The sequence below is a fragment of the Diorhabda sublineata genome, chromosome 2, assembly GCF_026230105.1.
Source record: "Diorhabda sublineata isolate icDioSubl1.1 chromosome 2, icDioSubl1.1, whole genome shotgun sequence".
Lineage (NCBI taxonomy): Eukaryota > Metazoa > Arthropoda > Insecta > Coleoptera > Chrysomelidae > Diorhabda > Diorhabda sublineata.
The window spans coordinates 25,462,079-25,485,399 of NC_079475.1; the positions used below are offsets into that span (position 1 = coordinate 25,462,079).

General features: G+C 31.6%; 1 protein-coding gene across 6 annotated transcripts in view; it reads left to right on the top strand.

Annotated features, from left to right (window-relative positions):
* Positions 1-147: 147 nt before the first annotated feature.
* The window catches only part of LOC130440463 (protein alan shepard), a 95,253-nt gene continuing 72,079 nt past the window's right edge, over positions 148-23,321 (top strand). Inside the window, exons 1-2 of one of the 6 annotated variants that reach the window (XM_056773625.1) lie at positions 317-609; positions 15,878-15,916. The gene's annotated coding sequence lies outside the window, so the exon portion shown is untranslated. Of the gene's footprint in view, positions 614-15,877; positions 15,917-23,321 lie in introns of all 6 variants that reach the window. The other 5 variants (XM_056773626.1, XM_056773630.1, XM_056773629.1 and 2 more) reach the window with 5 other exon arrangements.

Below are 23,321 nucleotides of genomic sequence, written 5' to 3' on the forward strand. Positions count from 1 at the left end.
CTTTTATTAAAAAGTGTCTTCATTTTAATAAAATTTTTATTCCCACTCATATGTTAATTTAGAATCATCATACTAGATGGCAGTAGTAACGTCAACAATTGATAAAGTGGATTAAGAGATAAATATAAAATGTTAGGATTACAGTCTACATTATTAGGAAGAAATTTCTCATTAAATAGATACAAATAAAAATAGATTTTTGCTTCAAATTGGTGTGATTTTTTATAAGGTCACATTGTTTTCTACTTAATCGATGTTTTCAATATTTGTTCGTGACAATTCGGTTTACATACATCGTAGTATCTTATATGTTTTTTAGAATATTAGATTCCGGGTTTTTACTTTGAAAATTCTCAAAAATAATTCCTACAATTTTCTGTATGAACAGTGAATTGTTATATCTTATTATTATAAACAACTTTCGTAAAAATTAGCTCGCCAGTTTTATAATCCCTGTCTTTTGACATCTGTCAAGTTAGGAGGGCGTATTCGTATTCATTGCCAAGGAATTTTCTTCGACGTTCAATTCGGTGAAATTGTTCGCAAAATCGGACTTTTTGTACTTGAAGTGCCTTGTTCAGAATTTTAAGTGCTAAATACATATTCCAAGTAAGTACGTTTGAATTAAGTTTATTTATATTACATATTATTTATTTAAAGAGTATATTTGATTCATACATTTTCGTTTGTAAAAATTTGTATAATATGTATTAATTATATTGCTTTCAATATTATATTTGACCATTCAACAATATAATACTTATTTTGTCCTATGATGTGGTGAGGAGAAATTGCCAACTAGACATTCAACCTATAAAGTATAAGAATCTATTCTCTAGTTTTATGATACATTATTAAAACATAAAGTACATTATGTCGATTAAAGACATTAAGTATTGATTAAAAATTTCTTATTTTGTAAACTTAATGGTTAATACAATAAATTATTTGATTGAAACATTTCGGCTACTTTTTTTCGACCTCCATTTATTGGCCAGGTCAGTTTTTGTTAACGGGTTTTTGTCACAATTTTATAATTTGTAAAATAACGTTTTTACAATAAATAATACTCAAGAATATTTTATTAGAGGACGTGATTTTGGTTTTATCCATATCTTTATTATTAAACTAAATACTTATGGATTTCGGTATGTTTGTAATTATGAAAAAATCTAGGTATATTTGATAATTTCTTTTTATTCTGCCGCAAAAATATTTGGGTACTTCAGTCAGAGATGATAAAAATTTATTTTTATAAGAACTGTATTAGAAAATATCTGGAGAACGACACAGTAGAAACATTTTAGAAAACTGTCCACACAAACTAATTTTAAATGAGTGGCTTTGAAATGACGAAGCTCCATGATTATCGAGGGAGCGAATCATCCTCAAATTTATTTCAATTGCAGTAACATTTTTAATGTATCAAATAGGCCTTTTTTCAGTATTCTCATAAACTCTTTTAGTTCAAATACAAATTTCATTTTTAATTTTCTTTATAACAACAATATAGAAAAACGTAAAGATTTTCTTCTTTTCTTTCAAAATGTAAAAATGAAATTTTGTACAGAGAACTACTAATATTGCCGCGATTGTGTTAAGAACTTCAAGATGCATTTTTACTAACTGTATTTTGGTAGATACGCAAAGTATGTATAGTTTTCTCTTATTTTGTAGTATATAGGGTATTTTAACAATTTATACAGCTAGAACACTGAAAATAATGGGTTAATTTAAATCTTCTTTTTGTTGGAATCTGTGCAGATTCTTACTGCGTTTCTAATCACGGCAGTATTTTCGCGGCATCTAACCAAGTACATAGTTGATTTCTCATCTGGAAAACTTCAGTTATACAGTTATATTCTAACTGTAAGAGTAGTACAACTCTCTTCCCCTTGGAAATAATAGTAAATAACAGAATACCAATAAGAGGAAACTTGCAAATTTGTTGTATTGATGAGTTCTTTATTTCTTTTCAGTTTAATTACATTTATTGTAGTTAATTAATTCAATTAATATCATTTTTTACCGTTATAAGCACGCATGCTCTGATAAAATTTAAATTATGTAAAAATGAAAACAATGATGTTTGAAAATCTAAATTGATGATCATTACACACTATAAATTAAATCTTTTCCATTGTTTAGGGAGCCAATTTGTCAATTTACATTGTTTTTTTTTATAATTAAATCATTTTTATAATTAAAAATATCAAACTTCATGATATATACTACACATACACTATAAACAAAAACGTGATTATCAGAGAAAAATTGTTACGTCAACTTTGCTTTTGAGGGGGACACCTTGTTTTGGAATGTATCAGCTATGCTGATGGCATTATACTTCTAATAGTTAGGTTAGGTTAAGTTAAGTGCTTGTCGAGAACTGCTACGATAGATTATAAAAATGCATTCGATCGCGTACAGCACCACAAAAGGCTCGATATAGATCAGAAAGACATACGATGCATTGAAAACCTATACTGGCACCAATCAGTGCAAATAAAACTAGACAACAATAAGTCCGACAACATACAGATCAAAAGGGGGGTGCGACAAGGATGTGTGCTGTCTCCACTCTTATTCAATGTATATTCCGAAGCAATTTTTCAAGAGGCCCTACAAGATATAGAAATGGGAATCAAAGTTAATGGGACGTGGATTAACAATATGCGGATGATACCGTCCTAATCGTAACAACTGGTCAATAAGATAAGAGAACAGATCAAATCAATACCAAAAAAAAACATAACGCCACCATAACATTTAAAGCAATGCCTTTAGAGAGGGTGGATAAATTCAAATATCTGGGACTGTAGCTTCTTGAAGACTGGGCATCAGACAAAGAAATAAAATGTCGCATTGAACAAGCCCGACAGGCATTCTTGAGGTTTCGAAGAGTGCTTACTTGTCCCGATTTTGATCTTACCTACGACCGAGGTTCGTGCTAGTTTTGGTCGGTGCTTCTCTACGGCATGGTAGGCTGGACGTTGGAGATGTGGCTGCACCGCAGAATCTTTAAAGTGCCTACGACGGCTAGATTCGAAAACGAAGAAATTCTGGGAGTAATCGACCAACAACGTGAATTATTTGAATTTATTAAGAAGAGAAAAACGGCGTACCTAGGGCACATTATGCGAATAGAGGAATCGGAAGGAAGAAAATGTCTTGGGTGCGAAACATCAGGCAGTGGACAGGACTACACGATATATAATCCTTAATACACACCGCAAGAAATAGAGAAGCGATGGAAAATGTTATCGCCAACATCCATTAGTGGATATGCATTGAAAGAAAGAGAAGAAACACTTTAACTTTGTCGCATGAATTCAGAAACACACTGCATATTTACCCTGACCATTACTTACGTATTTTTTGTTAAAAAAAATTATTTATGTTGGTTTTTAATTCTCTTTTCAGAATACTTCAACAATAAAACGCCCTTTGATGTCTGAACTGTTTTTTATTCTCAAAGGCCATTTCATAACTTGTACAATGTTTTCATAAAATAATGAAAAACCGAAAATCTGCTTGGATTTTGTAGAGATAATCTTTCTTTTTTTACGCATTTTTATTGGGTTAACAGATATAAGAACTACGTTCTGAAAGTCGAAACGTGATTTTGTTTATGGTGAAAGGGATTTGATATTATTGATGCTGATGGGTCGTCGTCGACGGTGCCATTCGCTGTGCGCCGTGGGCGGACGGACGATGACCGGATGCAGTTATCAAAAACTAGATTAGATGTATCGCGTATTTTTTGTTCTGGTATATGGAACGATATCGGAATTTTTATATTGAACTACAATTGGTATGAGACGATGTTAAGAACATTATCTGGTTAATAACTATAATGTACAAAAGCAGGGCCGGATTAAGCTAGAGGCTTGGGGGGGCTATAGCCCCAGGTCCAAGAGGGCCCCATCATTTGGAAATCATTCTGTATTTTTTGATGTGTTGATACCACAAATCTAACGTATTGATATTATTTTGTGAATTTTTCCGGGTTTTCGAATTCCTTAAGGGGGCCCCGTCATTATTTTAGCCCCGGGCCTTATAAATCTTAATCCGGCCCTGTACAAAAGCTACCTGATTACAACAGTAAAGCTCTAGTGAACTTTTATATCTTCTAACAAGACACAAGTTCTATACAGAGTTAGTGGAAAAGTTTACTTTCAGTCTCTGATTCAACGGTATTTTGGTATGAAAATTTCAACTCAACTTTATTTTTTATATTAATTCATGTAATAATATTCTTTTTCGTACCTGAACTAGTTCATCGAGTACAATGAACTGATGAACTAGATCAGATAGTTGGAAAGAATAAGTACTATGTATAGAACTAGACGGTACAATTTTATTCTATATTTATTAGCCAATGCCGGAAGCAGACCTTATATATTTATGGGAATACGGTACCCACCGAAACTGATATTCAAAATCAAATTTTTTTATTAATATTTTCTCATACAGCAAAAATATATTTGCTTATATTCATTAGGTTTTGAAAAGAACGAAGCGGTTTGGATTTTATGAATTTTGTTCTTTAATTAACCTCACAAAAAAGTCATGAGGAATTAAATCGGGGTATTTGGAAGACAATCCAATAAAACTCCTTCTTCGAAATAAATAAATGAATTTATATTTTTTATGCGTATATATGAAATATATATACAGGTTGTGTCATAAAACTGGCCAAAACCAACTTTCTCATTTTATTATTATTATACGAAAGACTTATGCACTTATACTCAGCTTAGAGCCGGTATTATTTATCTATCCCGGATACAAAGTATCAAAAGGATTAGGTTGACATAATGAACTTGCGCTCTGTATTCAATATTACAGCCTTCTCAGCATGCCGGCGAAGGAGTTTTTTGGTAATCCCAGTATGGCGATGCTATCGTGCACGATCTTAGACACGACGCCAGTTGCTCTGTTTAATCTTAATTGCGGAATCCGCGTATTTGGCCAGTTTCTCCTGGTGTTTGTTGAGAACGTTATGAGTGTTCGGTATAGCTACATCGACAAGAAGGACTGAATTGACTCTTCTATCAACCACCACCACCACCACGATGTCAGGTCTGTTATTCGACACCTTCTTTTTCAATATGCGGTTGGTTGAGGTCATGATGATGTCTACCGTGATTATATCTCTTTTTGTATTTTCCAGAAGATTCTATTCATAATTCATGTTCAATGCACTATAACTATCTCCAACTATTTCGGAAATCTTGGGTTTTTTCAGATTTATTACAGAAAAACTAGCGGACCCGACAGACATTGTCCTGTACACACATTCATTAAAAAAATTCAAATTTTTATGCATAAACTTCCACTATCTGGACTGTTTTGGTGGAAATTTTTATCAAAAAGTTGTAACGTCATTACATATATGGTTATTACAATTCGACCAATCGACAGCGTGTATACTAAGAGGGAAGTTAAAAGTAGAGGTTGTGTGAATAAAACATTAAACTTGTTTTTATTAAAGTTGAAACTATTTTATAACGTGTGTATGTATATAAAATTTGTACAAAAACTCAAGTTATCGTAATGCCATTGGATGTAAAATATTTTTGGTATTGTTTGACCTCGTGACGCAAATTGGAAACTCTAAACGCTTAAATGATATATAGGTGAATCTGAAAGATTCGGCGGTAGAAGTAAAACTTCACCTTGAAATTTTCCACTTAAAAGAAGTGGCTTCTTTAAATTAGGAGTAAAAAACCCACCTCCTATAATAAAAAAACTTCTTCAAAGGCGCATCCGCCATTTATAAAAAATGGATGTTGCCGAATTTTAGAATTTCATTGTAGCTGGACAGGGCCGGCCTATGGACCCATTTCGAAAGATTATGTTTTCGCCTAGTTAGCTTTGTGTCTATTGTTGGGTGATATTTCCAATCAAAAATATAAAATAGTTGCTGTTGCACTCTGTCTTCTGGATCGCTAAAAAAAGTCCGCAATTAATAATAAAATTTAAAACCATCGAATTGGATTTGAGGAAAAATGAGGAGAGTCGGAAAATTAGAGAAACTGGGAAAATTAACAAAACTAGGCGAGCTGTTAGAATAAGAAAAATAATTAAATTGGTAAAATGGGGGAAACTAAGGAAATTTGCAAAATTGAAAAATTACTATAATTTAAAAAATTATGAAAATCAGAAAATTAGGAGAGTTCAAGAAGTTGGGAAAATTAGGAAAGTTAGCAAATTTATAAAAAAGGAAAAAACTGGGAAATTTTGAAAAATTGTAGAAATTGAAAAATCAAGAAAACTAGGGAAACTAGGAGAGTTATCATAATTAGAAAAATCATAAAAACTAGATAAAATTGAAAAATAGAGAAAATCAGGAAAGCTACCGGAGTAAAAATCAAGAATAATTAGAAAAAGTAGGAAAAAACGAAGAAATTGGGAAATTTCAGAAAAATTAGCAAAATTTGAAAAATCAGTTTTTGGACATATATTGGAGGAGAGATCGATTGAAACATTTTAACCTATTATACTATTTCCCCTGAGAAAATATGGATAAATATTATTTTGTAAATAAACGTGTCCCAGTTCTATAATGTTTCAGGTAACTGCGAAATCCGAACTAGGTGAAAATGAATATATCATAGAATACTGTAGATTCTTTTTCTTGTAAATTCAAATGAACCGCGCAAATGGATTAGTTCCGCCGTGTACCATCAAGGGCACTGACATCAAAACTCCGCCATGTTGTTTCCACTGAATAACAACTAAGTTTGCATCTCTTCGTAGAGTATTTTCTGTGATTTTGTGTACTGGACTCTTTTCTGTCGCCTACTCAATAAATATAATGTAATAATTTTTTTATATAACGTGAGTCTTTAGAAAACTATCATTTTTATTTGAGTACTGAAATTAATTGTCATTAACCCACCGAATAATCTGTTAATTTTACTCTTGATTACCCAAAGTAAACAAACGTCAATAAAACTTACATTGCCGAAGGTCAGCTCATAAATTATTTTCTAAAATTCAGTAATTGGAGGATTTCAACACATCGTTGATTCGCAGTGAAAAATAAGAAATGGACTCGCGTATCAAATCAAGTGCGAAATTAGGTTATTACGAGAGAAAGGGAGAGAAGAGAGAGAAAACCATAAAAATTCTTAACACCTTTTATGATATTTATAATTGCACTTTATTGAATAGACTGTGACTGTGTAATAGAGTGTCTTTGACGAAGCTTTCAAATGTTTTATTCGCTTCTTCAAATTATTATTGAACTTTGTTGCTTTTAACAATAGCTTTTAGTTTCCAAAATAAGAAGGAAAAGAAGAAGACTCTACCCTACCACTAATAACTGAACCCGTTGGGGGTTTTCATATTGAACAACACTCACAATTGCACTGAGTTTACCTTCAGCCCCTGAAGACGATAACTTGTTTATCGTAATAGGTTGTCGAGGAATACAAGTTATTTAATAATTTTATTAAATATGAAGTTAATTATTCTACCCATGTTTCCATGCTTGTCTTTTCCTGGCATTTATTTTTATTTCATCCATAGTTTTCTCTTCATGCCACTCTTTTTTTTATATGATCAATATACCAACCATCTATATATTTTGCTAGCCTTTATTTGTTTATTGGACAGTTTCTTTTTAGTTTTATCGATTATTTGTGTTTGTTCTTCTGTATTGTTTTCGTTTTTGATTCTATCCCATTTAGATTTTTCTACCACCAATTTTCATTCTTGCAATTTTAGTTTCGGGCTACCTCTGAATTACCCAAAATTCTTTGCATATGTTTTGTAGGGATGATTATTACATTATGCGATTGTTTATTTCGTTTAGAAATATTTTTTTTTGTTGCCTTGATTCTTTTATTCATTGAATAGTATAATTTCATTTGACTAAAATAAAAAATATCTCGATGGTCACAAGAAAATGGCCGGTAAATTTCGTAAGGTCAAATTAAAGTTTGATTTTAGGTAACAATTTGTATTTCGATTCACGACTCTCCGCGTATTAAAAATTCTACCTCAACAATTATAAATAATAAAAATACGTAATAACAATTATTTTTAATCAATGTATATTGAGGAGTGTACCGGATGCTCATATAAAACGGGAAATGCAGTATATCCGTTAATACTACATATAGTAACCAAAGTTGGAGGAAGCTTTAAATCTGCATATTTTGAAAATATGTTAATTTGTACAAGGTGTCACACAGGTCCAAGTTCCAGTAGCTTAACTGCGGTTCCGATCCGATAATTGGATAATATTCTCTATTAAAAGCATTTTTACCATTCCGATTGAGGTACCTCCAAAACATGTCACTTGAACACATAAACCACCGCTTCTTCAGGTGTGAAAAAACGGTGACCTCGTGATTGATTTTTAATATGTAATAAGAAGAAATAATTGGGTGCCAAAGAAGAAGGATTGTGTTGAGGATGACCCATCAATTCGATGTTTTGACTGTTCAAAAACGTTTTTGTTTGAACTGATGTCATGTACCTAGATTACATGAAAAAAAATTTCACATCTAATTTTATTATTCATTGTAGTTTTTGTTGTGTATACTTTATATTTGGATTTTATTCTACTTGCGTCTTTATTTAGTTATTTTTGTATGTTTGTTTCTTAGTTTTTTACAAACTTTTATCTACAAATTGTAACAATTTTTTGGCTGGTGGCTTAAAAAACCCATACAGTCGATTGTTGTTTAATTTAGGGTTCATATACCTAGATCCCTAATTCGTCGTGTGTCACAATCTGATAATTTGAAGCACAGCGATTGAATTTTTTCAGCATTTCTTTGCACCAATTGACAAGAGCTTTTTTTTGATTGTCAAATTATGTATGGATATCCAATGTGAACAAATTTTTTTGACAGCCAAATATTCATATGTTTTCGAGTGTAACTAATGCCCAAGTGGACCTTGATTTCATGGTAAATCACATGACTATCTTGCAATTTCAGTTTATGCACGGTTTTTTTGGCATAACAGCCAATTTTGGATGACCTTCACGAAATTCTTCCTGTAGCGATGTGCGACCACGATGAATTCGAAAAACCAGCGAATTACGATGGCTCTAGATGGTTCTTCATCACCAAAACTTAAGTAGCAACCTTCGAATACGATAAATCATAGATTATGTGTCATTATTTTACACTAATTCTGCGCGTATACATTTGAGAAAAGTGGATCGATTGTTATAGGATCAAAAGAATAAATGTCTTAGACTAAGTATAGGATACTTGCCAAGCACTCCATTACGTTTAAGCAGACAATTCTTAAGTGATGCATCTGTCTTTAAGAGCCAAACGTGCAAGTATTATTGAAAAAAATCAGTGTATTAACAAACCTTGGTTTTACAACAATATATTGGAAAAGAAAAGCTACGAATATTCGTAGAAAGTCTCATATTATCTGCTCGATACAATATAAATATGAAAATGATAGGTGAAACCCCAATATGGCTAACAAATTATATAGCTCTTTACACTCATTCACAAATAGACATCAGTAATATCCAAAGCGCTGAGAATCCATTTATTTATAGAAATTTATTTACACAAGAAATTAATACAAAATGGAAATAATATCAGTATACATTTACAGATAGATCGAACATTTATGGAAAAGTAGGTTGTGCTGTTCTTTGCCCCCAAAAATTATCTGAAAAAACATTTTCTCTAGAAGGTTTATTGTCTATTTGCTCATTGCCGAACTAATGACTATAAATTGAAATTATTGTGTTTAAAATAGAAAATCGCTAAGAATTTTACAGATTCAACGACTTCAACGATGGTGTTATTTAATAAAAAAGGCTACAATGAAGATTAGAATCGCGCCATGATTTAAGGGTAATTAGGTCACTAGATATAGTTCTATGAATTGCCGTGAGATCAGGGCTGCTCCAAGAGAAATTAGTATCGTCTGCAACTAGACATATTTTACCATTGATGTCTAGATAGTCGTTTATAAACAAAATAGTGCCTAGTACTGAACCTTGGGGCACTCCACATTCTATTGGTTTGCAAGACGACATCGTTTTATTAATCTTACAAGCTGATTGTTGGTGAGGTATGACTTGAACCTTGCATAGTACTGCAATTTGTTGATTACAATATTATGATTAACACAATCGAAAGCCTTAGAAAAATCATAAAAAATTATTGCAGTGGAGTGATGGCTGCTTAGGCTAGAGTACACATTATTAAGGAGGGAGAAAATAGCATCATTTGTACATTTGTTACTTAAAAACCCAAATTGATGGGTAGTAAGTATTTTAGTTTTAAACAGAAATGATAACCAACCTATCTATGATCTTAGATAACGTGGTAAAGAGTGCGATAATTCGATTCTTGATTTTTATCTCCTCCTCTATGTAGAGGTATAATTATAGTCATCTTAAAGGATTCGGGAAAAGTGCCATTTGAAATTAAACGTTAATTAAAGTGGTAAGGTGATTTAATGAACAATCGGGCAGAGTTGAGAACGTTTTTTACGTAAGTCTATCAGTTCCAGATGAGTATTTTTGATGTCATTAATTGTACTGCGAAGCTTCGCTGAAACTACGGGCATAAAGAAGAAACTGTGTAAGTTAGCATTAGCATCAGGGAGATATGAAAGCAATTATTGAGGTTATCAGGTGAAGTAAAGATTATGCTCGATGAAGAAGACTTATTTCTTAAATCATTCAGAATGAACCATGTTTCTTTAGAAACATTACGAGAATTGTCGAGTCTCCTATCATAATAAATATCTTTGGCAGCTTTTATTATCTTATGATAAATTTTTCTTTACAGTTTCACATATATTTCTAAGAAGACACTATCCGAGAATTTCCTTAGGTGAGATAAAGATGTTAGGTTAGGTTAGGTTAGGGCATGTTCTTTGCAGATATACCCAAACATTAGTGGACCTTACTCACTTATTTTCAATACGCCTGAGGGGAAAAGGATTGGATGTAGTTAGCGTTTAAACAAACTAAAAAACAGACTTTTCAGAAGTACATCAAACTAAAAAGTTAAAAATAATTATGGCAGGCGCTCGATGTACGAGAAATATGCCCCACGCTTACCAGTATCTTTAATTCATTATTGTGTGTAGCTTATTTTAAAAATTATTCTCAACTTTTTAGTTTGGTGTCCTTGAAAAGCGTGTTTTTTAATGTTTTTAAACTATATTTATTTTACTAAAGAGCATAAAGATCTTCGGTATTTGCTGACTTTACAATTTCATTTAAATATTTCACGCGTGACTTTTTCTTTGAAAAATACATGCACAAACCCAAAAAAATGTGGAAGGAGAGAGACTTACTTACTTATAGTTATAGTCGTAAATCAATATCTAATGAGTAAATTATAAATCAAAGTTACTGGTCAATAAATATTGCTTTTTATTTTATAATTTTATCTAAATAGAAAAGTATTATTTAAATATAATAAATGATATATTCGATAGAAGAACACTTCCTGTATCACATCTTTCTTCTCAGTATTGGATTTCCACACTACGTTTCGTAAAATGGCTAGACTGCACTCGGATTTATCTTATTGCTTTATGCAGTTGCCATATCGATTTTCGGCGATGGTGTACAACGTGACGTCTGCTCTGTTCTGACCCGCATGCGTTTTGCTTTTAGTTTTCAACTATACTATAATAGAATAAACGACGTTTTCTCCTATGTTGCACTCCCAAAGGATAATTTTCCATTAATATAAAGACATCTTCTATTGTACTTTAGAAATTAGTTCATTCAAATGAGAGTTTCTACACGTACAGTATTGGAAAAGAATTTGCGGAACATACGAATTTGAATATTTGAACATTTGAAACTTACTTTGAATATATCGGTTTAAATAGCAGTAGAACGTCACTATAAATAAGGGTATTTTTTGATAAATCGTCTTGATTCAAGGTCCCTTTTGATAGTTTTTCATCAAGTATTTTCTTGAAATTTGGAATGTATGTTGTAGCCGCCATTCTCAGTTGTCCAAATGTTCATCAGTCAGTCTGTTTCTATATTTATTTTGTATGAATTTCATACTTGAAAGAGATGCTTCACACAAGTATTTAGAACTGAACATAGGATACACATTTTGGTAGAGAGAGATTTTAGTTATAGGTCATTTTGAAATTCAACAATTTCTATTTCAATAGCAGCCTGATCTCCTCCAAATTTTTTTACAACACAAACTGAAAAATCTTCTGCATCGATCTCTACAAATGGAGAGTTGACGAACTGTACCACAATCAATATGCTTTTACAATCGTTGATCAAATTGTTGTCTTAAGTCTGAAATAATTTCCACGTATTCTTGGTTATTGCCGGGGTGTTGTTGAGGATTTTGTATGTCAACGATTTGCTTCAGACTGGGAAAGTGCTTGTATTCAAAATGGGTTATATTCTTTTCCCCCAGCTCGAGCTTTTTGGAAAATGATGTTACATCTGAAATCATTCCACCAAACCATTCAACTTTTCAGTTATTTCAGTAAGAAAGGAAAAATCTTGTAGCCATGTAGGATCTTCCAGTTCGGTGAGATACTAACCCCGATCTTTCAAGGATTTCACCAGTGCAGATAGCAACTCTTTAAAACGGTACATAACACTGCATTCTAACTCTTCAATTAGTTCTCTGAACAGTCGTCTTTGAAATACGTGTGCTCCTATTTTATTCACTATTTTGACAACTGTTTTCATGACATTGTTTATACTTAAGAACTTAACACACAGCTCCATCCGTAGCTAGGATCACCCATTTCTTCACAGGAATGTTTTCAGATTCAATGAGCTTTTCAAATGCTAAACATATATCATTTCCAGTTGTATGCCCAGTAAGCGGCACAACTTTTACCAGCTCTTCTTTTGTTTCAAAATCTTCAAATACCATTTTTACAAAAACAACTAACTGAGCTGCATCAACTATATCAGTTGATTCGTCAAGTTGTAAGGAAAAATAACGATCAAAATCAGTTTTAAGCTGTGAAACTGTGAAATCAGAAATCATAGCTTCGTACGGTTTCCCGTGTTGAGTGATGACCTTGGAAACCCGAAATGACACATCGGTAGCTGCCTTGTTCTTGTCTAGTATTTTAAAAATACTTATTATAAAGTTAGAAAAATGAATATAACAAATATCAATTGAAGTTATAGTCTATCTATAAGGTCCCTGGATCTCTTCGGGCTAGTTGAACAAATTTGTTAGTTAGTTAGTACACTGAGGAACTAATCATCACTCATAATAAGTTTAGAAAGACATTTTAAAAAAGAAAAACAAATCATCTTCTTTGGAAAAGTAAAGTGTTATTTCTTGATCGCGATATCGAAACTAAAAAAACTTTGTATCAGGAGAAGGTAAATTCCAATGGTTTAATCTGGATCCAAAAATCTCAGCCTGTTTTTTAGACAGATTCAAATCACGTACTAGATCATTTAAATCACTTTGTGTCAATAAGTGCGGTTCTTTTGAAGTCACTATCTTCAGATATCTTATACGATTTGGAGGCTTTGGCACAAGCAGTTCGACAGTATGTAGGGTGGGTCTGTTCACCGAAGACAAGTCTGGTTAGTGTGTTTGGAATTGATTGTAATGCCTTTTTTTGTGTCAAAGGAAAATAACAATTACTGGGATGTATCTTCATTCCTCACAAGAAATCCAAAATAGTCTGAATAGCACCGTTCTATTAATGATGTGAAATGTCAACGCCGAGATATAAAAGTTAATTTTCCACACACACATAAAAAAATTATCGTTATTAGTTGAATGCGATAGTAAGATAGTCGTCTTAATGAAATAATTCAAAAAAGACAGGTATATGATGTAGGAAATGAATATGTAGCTGTTACAAAAAAAACTGGACGTGATTGAAAACAAGTAAAAAAATTGTCGCGTTCTCGGCGCGAGACACCATAACGCATTTTTTACCGATAGCAATAAGTAAATATTAACACTTTGATTGCCACCGTGTATTTCGAAATCGACCGTCAGTGCCAAAACTTTTTTTTGTTTAAAATTACTGTATATATATATATATGCTAGTATAAGTAGAATGATGGGATTATAAGATACACGTGGTCCATCAATTAAAATTTTGTTTTGTACGTCATGTATACTGCTGGTATACACGGTTTAAATATGTTTTTCCCCTGTATATATCGGCGTGATTGCACAAAATTTGTGATTTGATACTTAGCGGTTGATGTTTGAAGTTGGTGATAAAAATTGCTCGTTCACAAATAACTTCGTAGCTCCTTTGAAAACCATGTAGTTTCAAAGAATTTTTTTATTTGTATCCCCCAAAAAAGTTCAAAATTGTTGTATATTTTTGATAAAATTATTTTTTTTCCAACAGGCCACGGCCACATAAGTCTTAATAATAATATAAATTGACATCTATTGTCATGTGATGTTGATCGATGTCATTTCGTGTTAATTCATGTCATTTGGGATCACGTTTTGGTTATTTTGATTAATTTTTTCCTAATAATGCCCAAAATTTCTTTCTTTTCGGCACATCTATAGCTACACAGGAATAAAATTCAAAAAACCTGAGTTCGCTACATGCTTCCTATGAGGAGATATTGCTGCTACATACATCTCACGGATGGACAAACCACTAGTAACATTTTTTGTTTGTAAAAATTGTGCTGAAAAATTTCATATACTGTTGATAAAGTCACACACACTTCGGGTTATATTCGGGTCACAAGATTTGTTTCGACGGCAAGTCCTTCAAGAAATATGGATTTACAGTTGAATTAAAGACTGTTTGCAGAGTAATTTTGAAGACAGCGGCTCTAGCATCGGTACTAAAAAAATAATGTTTAAGGTTGAATCTATTTTTCAGATAAATTTTAATCATAACCTTTTCACAGCAAGAAATTGGTATAGTTCTATCAATATTAATTGCAGAAGACAGTTCTGCGAGTAACAATCAATATTTCATAAATACGCATGAAAGTTAATGTTTACTCCCCGTATAAAATTCGGTTTTCAGAACTGAGTAAAGAGGTTGTAGAACTCGTAAAGAATTTCTAGCAGCAGATTGCCAAGAGCTTTAGAAAAACTGTGTTGAACATGTTCTTAAAGAAGAAGATGATTATGTGTTACCACCCTGTTTACAACCCTTCATAATTCAATCAAATCATGACTAGTTCAGACGATTCTGACTACCATTATTACTTATAAAGATACTTTGGAATTGAAATTTTTTTTCGTTTGTTTTATTTGCAAAGAATTTAGTTTCCTTTGTGGGTTTTGCTTTGAAATTTCGTTTTCCAGAAACAAAAAACGAATGGAGTACAAAAAGGGCTCAGTTCACGTCTGGTTCAAAGTAGGACTACAATTAAGTGCATCTGTCTAAATAATGCCGTCCAATTTAAAATGATTCAATTGCCTTCTAGCGAATACTTTCTCGCATAAATATAAACAGTTCTAGAAGTATTTATAAAAATAATAAATTTATATAATGAGGAATCTACGCCTACGGCAGAACAAACAAAAATATCGGCAATGGTTTTTGTATAATTTTTTATACTCTACAATTGATATTGGAAGAACTATACTACATTATTAAAAGAAAAGAATATTCAAATTTTCAAATTTCCTCCCTCATCACACACTTTAAAAAAGACTTGCCTGACTCACCCGGCCAAAAAAATTGGTTTGCGTAAATTTTTTCTGAAAGAGAATAAAATTTTCTTAATTAATTTTTAGATTGACAGCTCCTGGACTATTAAATCTATCACGTGAAAAGTTCTATAGCATACCGGGTTATAATCTCATTTTAAAACATTTAGTCTACAAAAAAGGGAGTTTCATTAACCAAATCTCTTGTTTCAAAAATAATAAATGCATTTATATTACTTGCACTTTTACTCTTTCAGAAATACAAAGTACGCCTATTTTTAGCAAGGAAGCCAAGGGTATGTATAATCAGTTTAGAACAGTCATCTTTTACTCGAACTTGTGAGAAAGCCGTTAATTTCTCCTTTGTCAAAAACATATTTTCAAAATATGACACGTACACGTTTTACAAGTATTTTAAATATATGCTCAATATTTTTTTAAATTCAGATAACCTTATTCCGGAATTTTTGCAAACAATTCCCTTGTTCGTATTGAGTTCAAATCATATTTTATTGTATTTATTTTTTCATTAATAGTTAGGTTAGCAAAAAATAACGAAATATCCCAACAATTACCATCAGTAAAACAAAAATTAAGGATTGTCTGAAATATTTCCGAACTCAATTTTAAGATGTCAGTTAGCATGTTTTAATATAAATTTGGAAATATATTTGCGCATGCATTGAGAGATTATCATTAAAATTTAAACCATTTTGCACGTTTGGTTTCTGTTTGACAATCGTATGAGAGTCATGGTGAAGAATGAAAAGTAAACCTAGTTACTTGCCAAATAATTTCTTTGGGAGTCACAACTCTGTCAAAATTAATGAGTTTAGTAGAAACTTAACCTTTTAATATACATCGAAAGTGGTTTGTTTGTTTATTATACCTATATTTGATTTGTTCATTTTTGGAAATATTCATCATACAAATAATTAAAAATTTAATATGGAGGATGCTCTCCAACATTTAGAAGAATTGTTTGATGAAGAATTGATTGAGGAAATACAAAAAATTTCAGAACAAGCTTATTCCGTTCGAGCATTAAAATTTTGGTAATTATACACTTTCACGGTCACCTGATTTTTTGGCTCTAGAAAATCGAAAAACGGATCTTGGTCTCCAAATGTTCCATTTTACGGCGGATTTATAAAAAAAATTAGTAGAAATAGCTGGAATGAAAATTTCTCATAGTTTTACTGTTTTAAATCGTAAAAAAAAACGGTTTTGCAAAATAATCCTTTACAAAAAATTATAGTAATTAGTAATTATACACTTTCGCGGTCACCTGGTTTTTTGGTTAGGTTAGGTTAGGTTGGCTCTGGAAAATCGAAAAATGGATGTATTTTAATGATCTTGGTCTCAAAATGTTCCATTTTACGGCGGATTTATAAAAAAAAAATAAATATTTTTTACAGTTTCATAAAATTAACTTTTTTGAAATTTTTTTTTCAAAATATTCATTTTTTTATGTAAATTGCGAAAAAAATATACAAACTTGATTCCACGACGTCAGAAACAGTTACGAAGGATTATATGTAGAAAGTCATTTTTTTTGCATTTAAAGTCATGAAACTGTAAAAAATATTTATTTTTTTTAATTTTCGTATTTTTTTTATAAATCCGCCGTAAAATGGAACATTTTGAGACCAAGATCATTAAAATCCATCCATTTTTCGATTTTCTAGAGCCAAAAAACCAGGTGACCGCGAAAGTGTATAATTACCAAAATTTTTTGTCCGTTTTTTTTTCTATGTTTCAAAACTGACTTAATTTTTGCCATAATTCTTTTTATTTTTCGATAGTCTATGGAAAAAAAATGTCCTGTTTCTTTGTCAGGTAGGAAACTTTCCAGACAACCCTCGTATATTAACATTTTTTTTCACTTTCACCGAAATATTTATAACTTACTTGAACAAAATTATTTTGTTTTTATACGAATATAACGGCAACATTGTTAGAGCGTGCGGAATAGTAAACTAAGAATGAAAATACCCGGTCCTCTTTTTTGTGGCAGTGTCTAAAACCTAATATAAAGTTGTCTGGGGGCCCACAGCAGGTCCATCCATTTCTCCAGGCATCGCCTTGCGAATCCTTCAACGATCGTTTGGTCATTCACCTCAACGCGCATTCTATACACGGCGGCTCATTTTTCATGGGCGACGATGGCAAAATGTTTAATTACTATCAAGGATGCTCATAAATATTAGATTTCATATTAAGGGAAGATTCGGAATATATGACTATAGCACCAAATATAATTGAATAAATTAAAGGGGTTTTTAAGTGGTAAGTATTTTCCACATTACTACGGGGGGCGCCGCCAAATGAATAATTCCTGCTGATACAATTGAATTATAACTTTTTTTTAAAAGACATTTTAGTAACTATTTAGAAAATATAACGTGAACATAATTTCCATGTAATGATCTAGATAAACCCAAACAAAATATCAGGAGTTTTGACGTCGATACAGGGCTAAAACAAAAAAGAATCATCTTCCACAAAGCTATTCAACGGCTGAAAACAAATTGGATATAACGTGGAGGACATAGAAACAACATTTACAGTAAATCTACTAGTCAACAACGATAATTGACAACACCATAAAAGAAAGAGATTTTCCAATAAACAGGTTAACAAGAATGACGGCGAAGTGGGACAGAATTTAGAAGTAAGGCTTAATAAAGGAAGCGAATAGTTATTAATATTAAATAAACAATTCAAAGCTAAGTCTGTACGAATTACAACAACCAACAGTAAATTGAAAAGCAAAACGGAAATACTTAATATAAAGGAAATACACATCAGTATATTAGAAGAAAAAAGAGAGAGACGTGGTTGGGAAGAACAGATGACGACGAAATTTTATTATTAGAACAAGCGGGAACATATTTTTCTTCAATATGTTAGTGAAATCATTCGCCTTTATTGATGATTCTGTTTCTGTATTATTAAACAAAAGAATTCTGGTCAGATGGTGAGTCACTGGCTTCTCTTTGTGATCTATTAGATCACACATTCATATCAGTTTTAGCAAAGCATTATCAGAACTTGCATTTATTTACGATTCTATATTATTTAGCAGTCATTTTAGTCATAGTAGAAACAAAATTACTGTTCTAGGAATTATTTTCCTAAGCGAACCGAAGTATCAGGTAAAAATATGTAATGACGTACAACTCAGTTATGTATTCTTTATAAAAATTATCAGTTTGTTTCGTTATTGACGCTTGCCATTGCATGTAAATAAAGTACCGAACAGATCCGTATCTTCCACTCCGAATTTGCACGAAAAAAAAAACCGGAATGCTTGAGTCAGAAAATGTTGTAATTGATAGCATAAACTGACATTTTTACATTTAAACATGAAAAAGCCACCACATTATATGCTATTGTTGTTTATTAAAAAATATTTATTCGCAGTCAAAAGGGTACCTCGCGTAAATACCGACACCGTAAATACTAAATTTTGACAATTTGTGTGAACCCCCGAGGAGTTATAGAGCTTCAAAGCAGTCTCCAACATTCCGAACATCCTTCAACTTAGAATATCAAATTTGTTACACGGTATGAAATTGTTAAGGGTATCATTTAATAGTAAGTAAAAAGCGATTCGATTATTCTGGAACCTTGGAACTTTTCCACTCGAACAACCGAAGAAATGTTTTCAACAATGTTGCTTGGTACATTACAGAACAATCAACAGTTGGCTATGTATTTATTAATCATATTTGACAATTTGCAATTCAGTTTTTCTAGTAATTAAATTGCTATCTTATATATTAAAAAAATTGATGATTTCCATTCCGAGTCCGTGCAGGCGTTCTATCCAACCGATTTGCTTAATATTTTTTTTTATGAAAGGTATTGATGCACAGATCTGCCATCAACCATCGGATTTTCACCATTATACTCAAAATAGATCTATAGTAATTCACTCGCCGAATTAAGTCTTGAGGTAAACTTTCTGGCATGATTTGGATGGACTAAATGCCGCTTTGTCTAGTGCTAATACGTCGATGCTATGCAAAATAAGTTCTTCATCTCGCACACTCATTTGAGGAGGACGTTTTTGATTGACACTATAAAACTTTCCTGTTTCTCGAGCCCGTCTTTTAACATTAGACAATGTTTCTCTATGAGGAACCACTCGATTAGGAAACCTCTTCCAATATTCTTCCACATTTCTTCTGTAATTTCCCTCACAAAAACCTACCACCAATAACATATTCATTTTATTTAATGTTACGGTTACCCTCATTAACCTCCAGAATGATTCTACCGCCTTCCACTTACCAATACTTAATGCCCTTGACAGTCTCATACAGTATACCAAAATTGGAATTTTAAAATTCAAGCGTTACAAAATTGTGGATCCACTCACAACAATAATTATAAATAGTAATGAATTCACATTATATTATTTGATACGAAAGTCGAGCAATCTTTAACTTTTAAATTATATTTCAAACATAATATACAGAGTGTTTCGAAAAAGGTGATCCCGTCTGTAGGATGGACAGAAAACTGAAAAATTATTGTAATTATACACTTTCGCGGTCACCTGGTTTTTTGGCTCTAGAAAATCGAAAAATGGATGGATTTTAATGATCTTGGTCTCAAAATGTTCCATTTTACGGCGGATTTATAAAAAAAATACGAAAATTAAAAAAAATAAATATTTTTTACAGTTTCATGACTTTAAATGCAAAAAAAATGACTTTCTACATATAATCCTTCGTAACTGTTTCTGACGTCGTGGAATCAAGTTCGTATATTTTTCTTCGCAATTTATATAAAAAAATGAATATTTTGAAAAAAAGTTTTTCTACTATTTAGGGTTAAAACCTATTAAAAACCGCAAATTCAGCCACTACCCCCGTGTTTTTTATAAATTCGTCGTAACATTTTGAGACCAAAATTATAAAATTTATCTATTTTTCGATTTTTAATGGTCCAAAAACTATTAACATTGAAGAATATAGTACGAAACTATTCACGAAAATTGATTGTTTTTCATCAATTTCATTTTAAGCTATAAAAACTGAAAAAATCATTCTTTTTGGGTTTTTTTTAAAAACTGTTTATTAATTTATGTAGAATACAAAAAAAATATAAGAACTTTATCTGATAATGAGATAATTTTTTGTAAAGGATTATTTTGCAAAACCTTTTTTTTTACGATTTAAAACAGTAAAACTATGAGAAATTTTCATTCCAGCTATTTCTACTATTTTTTTTTATAAATCCGCCGTAAAATGGAACACTTTGAGACCCAGATCATTAAAATCCATCCATTTTTCGATTTTCTAGAGCCAAAAAACCAGGTGACCGTGAAAGTATATAATTACCAAAAATATTTGGGGTTTGCTGAGTAAAAAAATTTTGTAAAATAAAGAGCGTCGAAGAAAAAAAATTATACACATTTTTTACAATTTTTCCGCAACTGTTTGGGAAGCTGACACATCCAATGAATTTGTTTTTTTTGTCTGACTCTCAAAGAGTGCGCTAGTTACAGGATTCGTATCAAGTAGTATTGAACATAACTTTTCCAATATCTGATTTATTAAGCAAAATTTCGAGTATACTTGAACATCATTTTATTTTACACCAAAAAGGTACCTCGATAAAACTCGATACTGTGTATAGTTCTTCCAATATCAATTGCAGATTATAAAAACCCTTGCCGACGATTTTCTTTGATCTATCATAGGCGTAGATACCTCATTCTATAAATTTATTATATCTTATACGAGAAAGTATTCGTTAAAAAACATTCGAATCATTATAAATTGGACTGCATTATATTTATTTGCACTTAATTGTAGTCCTACTTGGAACTTAGGAAAAAAATCATTATTATATCTCGTTTAATTGGTACAACTGAATATTAAATTATAAAACGTAAATAGACGAGTAAAATGTATCTGCCTGTAAGGGAGTTTGGTTTAAACGAGGTACCAGACGTGAACCGAGCCCTTTTTTGTACCTCATTCTAAACAAATGTTTTTAAAGTTAAATAAGTATGGACACTGTACTATTGGAGGCCTTATTATAAAACAAACAACAATTTGATAATCATGTATTGCGGTTCTGGGACTCTAAACTGTTGTTTGTTTCATACTAAGACCCCAAATAGCTAAGTACCCATAATTATTTAACTTTGAATTTTACATATTTTCTCTGAGTTTGCCATGGAAAACTATAATTCATTGATAGTTATTAGCCTTTTCTTTAATTTTCATCTTGTGATTTTTGGTTTAATTGACACATTTATCATTACTTCATACCAGCATCGGTTATTACTTCATAATGTTCAAATCAAACTATTCCGGTAGACGGTACACAGTATCGAGTTTTATCAAGAGTACCTTTTTGGTATAAAATTAAATGTTGTTATGTTCAATTCTACTTAGTACCAACTATGTAACTAGCGCCATCTATGATAGTGAGAGATAAAAACAATTTGATTGGATGTATCAGCTTCTTGAATATGGACGACGTTACAAAATTTTTTTACTGAGCAAACCCCAAATATTTTTCATTTTTCTATCCATCCTAAAGACGGGATCGCAAGTGTTTTTTGAAACACTCTGTATAGGTTATTTCAGTGACTGAGCCTGCCACGCCATCGCACAATATTAGTGTTCAATTTAGACGTTTTATGTGCGAATAATAAAATATTTCCTCTAAATCATGGTGCAGAAAACCTACAACAACTGAAGACAAATCTTTAAGTGTATTTATAAAACTTTGCAATACATTTTGCAACATCCCTGACTACTCAATTTTTCTTTTAATTCCTGAATATTGGCAGGCATATCTTTTTGTAGCCAAATATTGTCGTTTGGTATATTGTTATTGTCTGGAAATTTCTAATAATGAAGTGGTTTTTTTAAATGTAATTGAAAATACTTACATGGATTTGGAAATATCCGAGCCAACTCAGCTATAATACTATTTTCCAATAAATCTAAATACGCCGCACCATTTAAGCTACCTTCAATGGAAAAAGGACCAATTATTTTGTCGCTCACACATTCAATTTTTCGAGATATTAGATGTTGGCTTCATGCATCCAACGAGGATTGTTACGTGACCAGTATCTACAATTATGCCGGTTTACGTTTCTATTAATACAAAAAGTGGCAAAACATAACATTACTTAAAAAATGTTTCCATCATTAGGTCTGCAAACTCTTCACGTCTACCAAAATCGTCATCTAACAACTTTTGAACCAACGTTACTTTGTGTGGATGGATTTTATTATCACGCAAAATTTTCATTACGGATGTTTGCGAAATATCAAGTTCTTTGGATATTTGTCTAGTACTCAAGTGTGGATTGGTTTTAGTTGATGCAGCTTTTTTGCGCCCTGAGCCAGTTCGAGCTCATTAAGAATACGGTGACAGAAAGGAATAATGCTTCTAAGCAGTTGATAATTTTCAGTAATCGGAAAAATCATTTGGAATTGGTCTCAGATCTATTAGTTACAAAACGCAAAGTTAGTTCAAAAATGTCATCATACAAAGCGTTATTTTTTACTTTTTAGTTTAATTATTTCTAAAAACGTATCATTATCGAACTATAATTTATTGAATTTGTTTTGTAAATTCAGCATCACTATTTAAAGCCTATTCTATCTAAAATGGCTGTATCAAAATGCACGCTTTGAGGTGTTAAAATTCCATAAAATT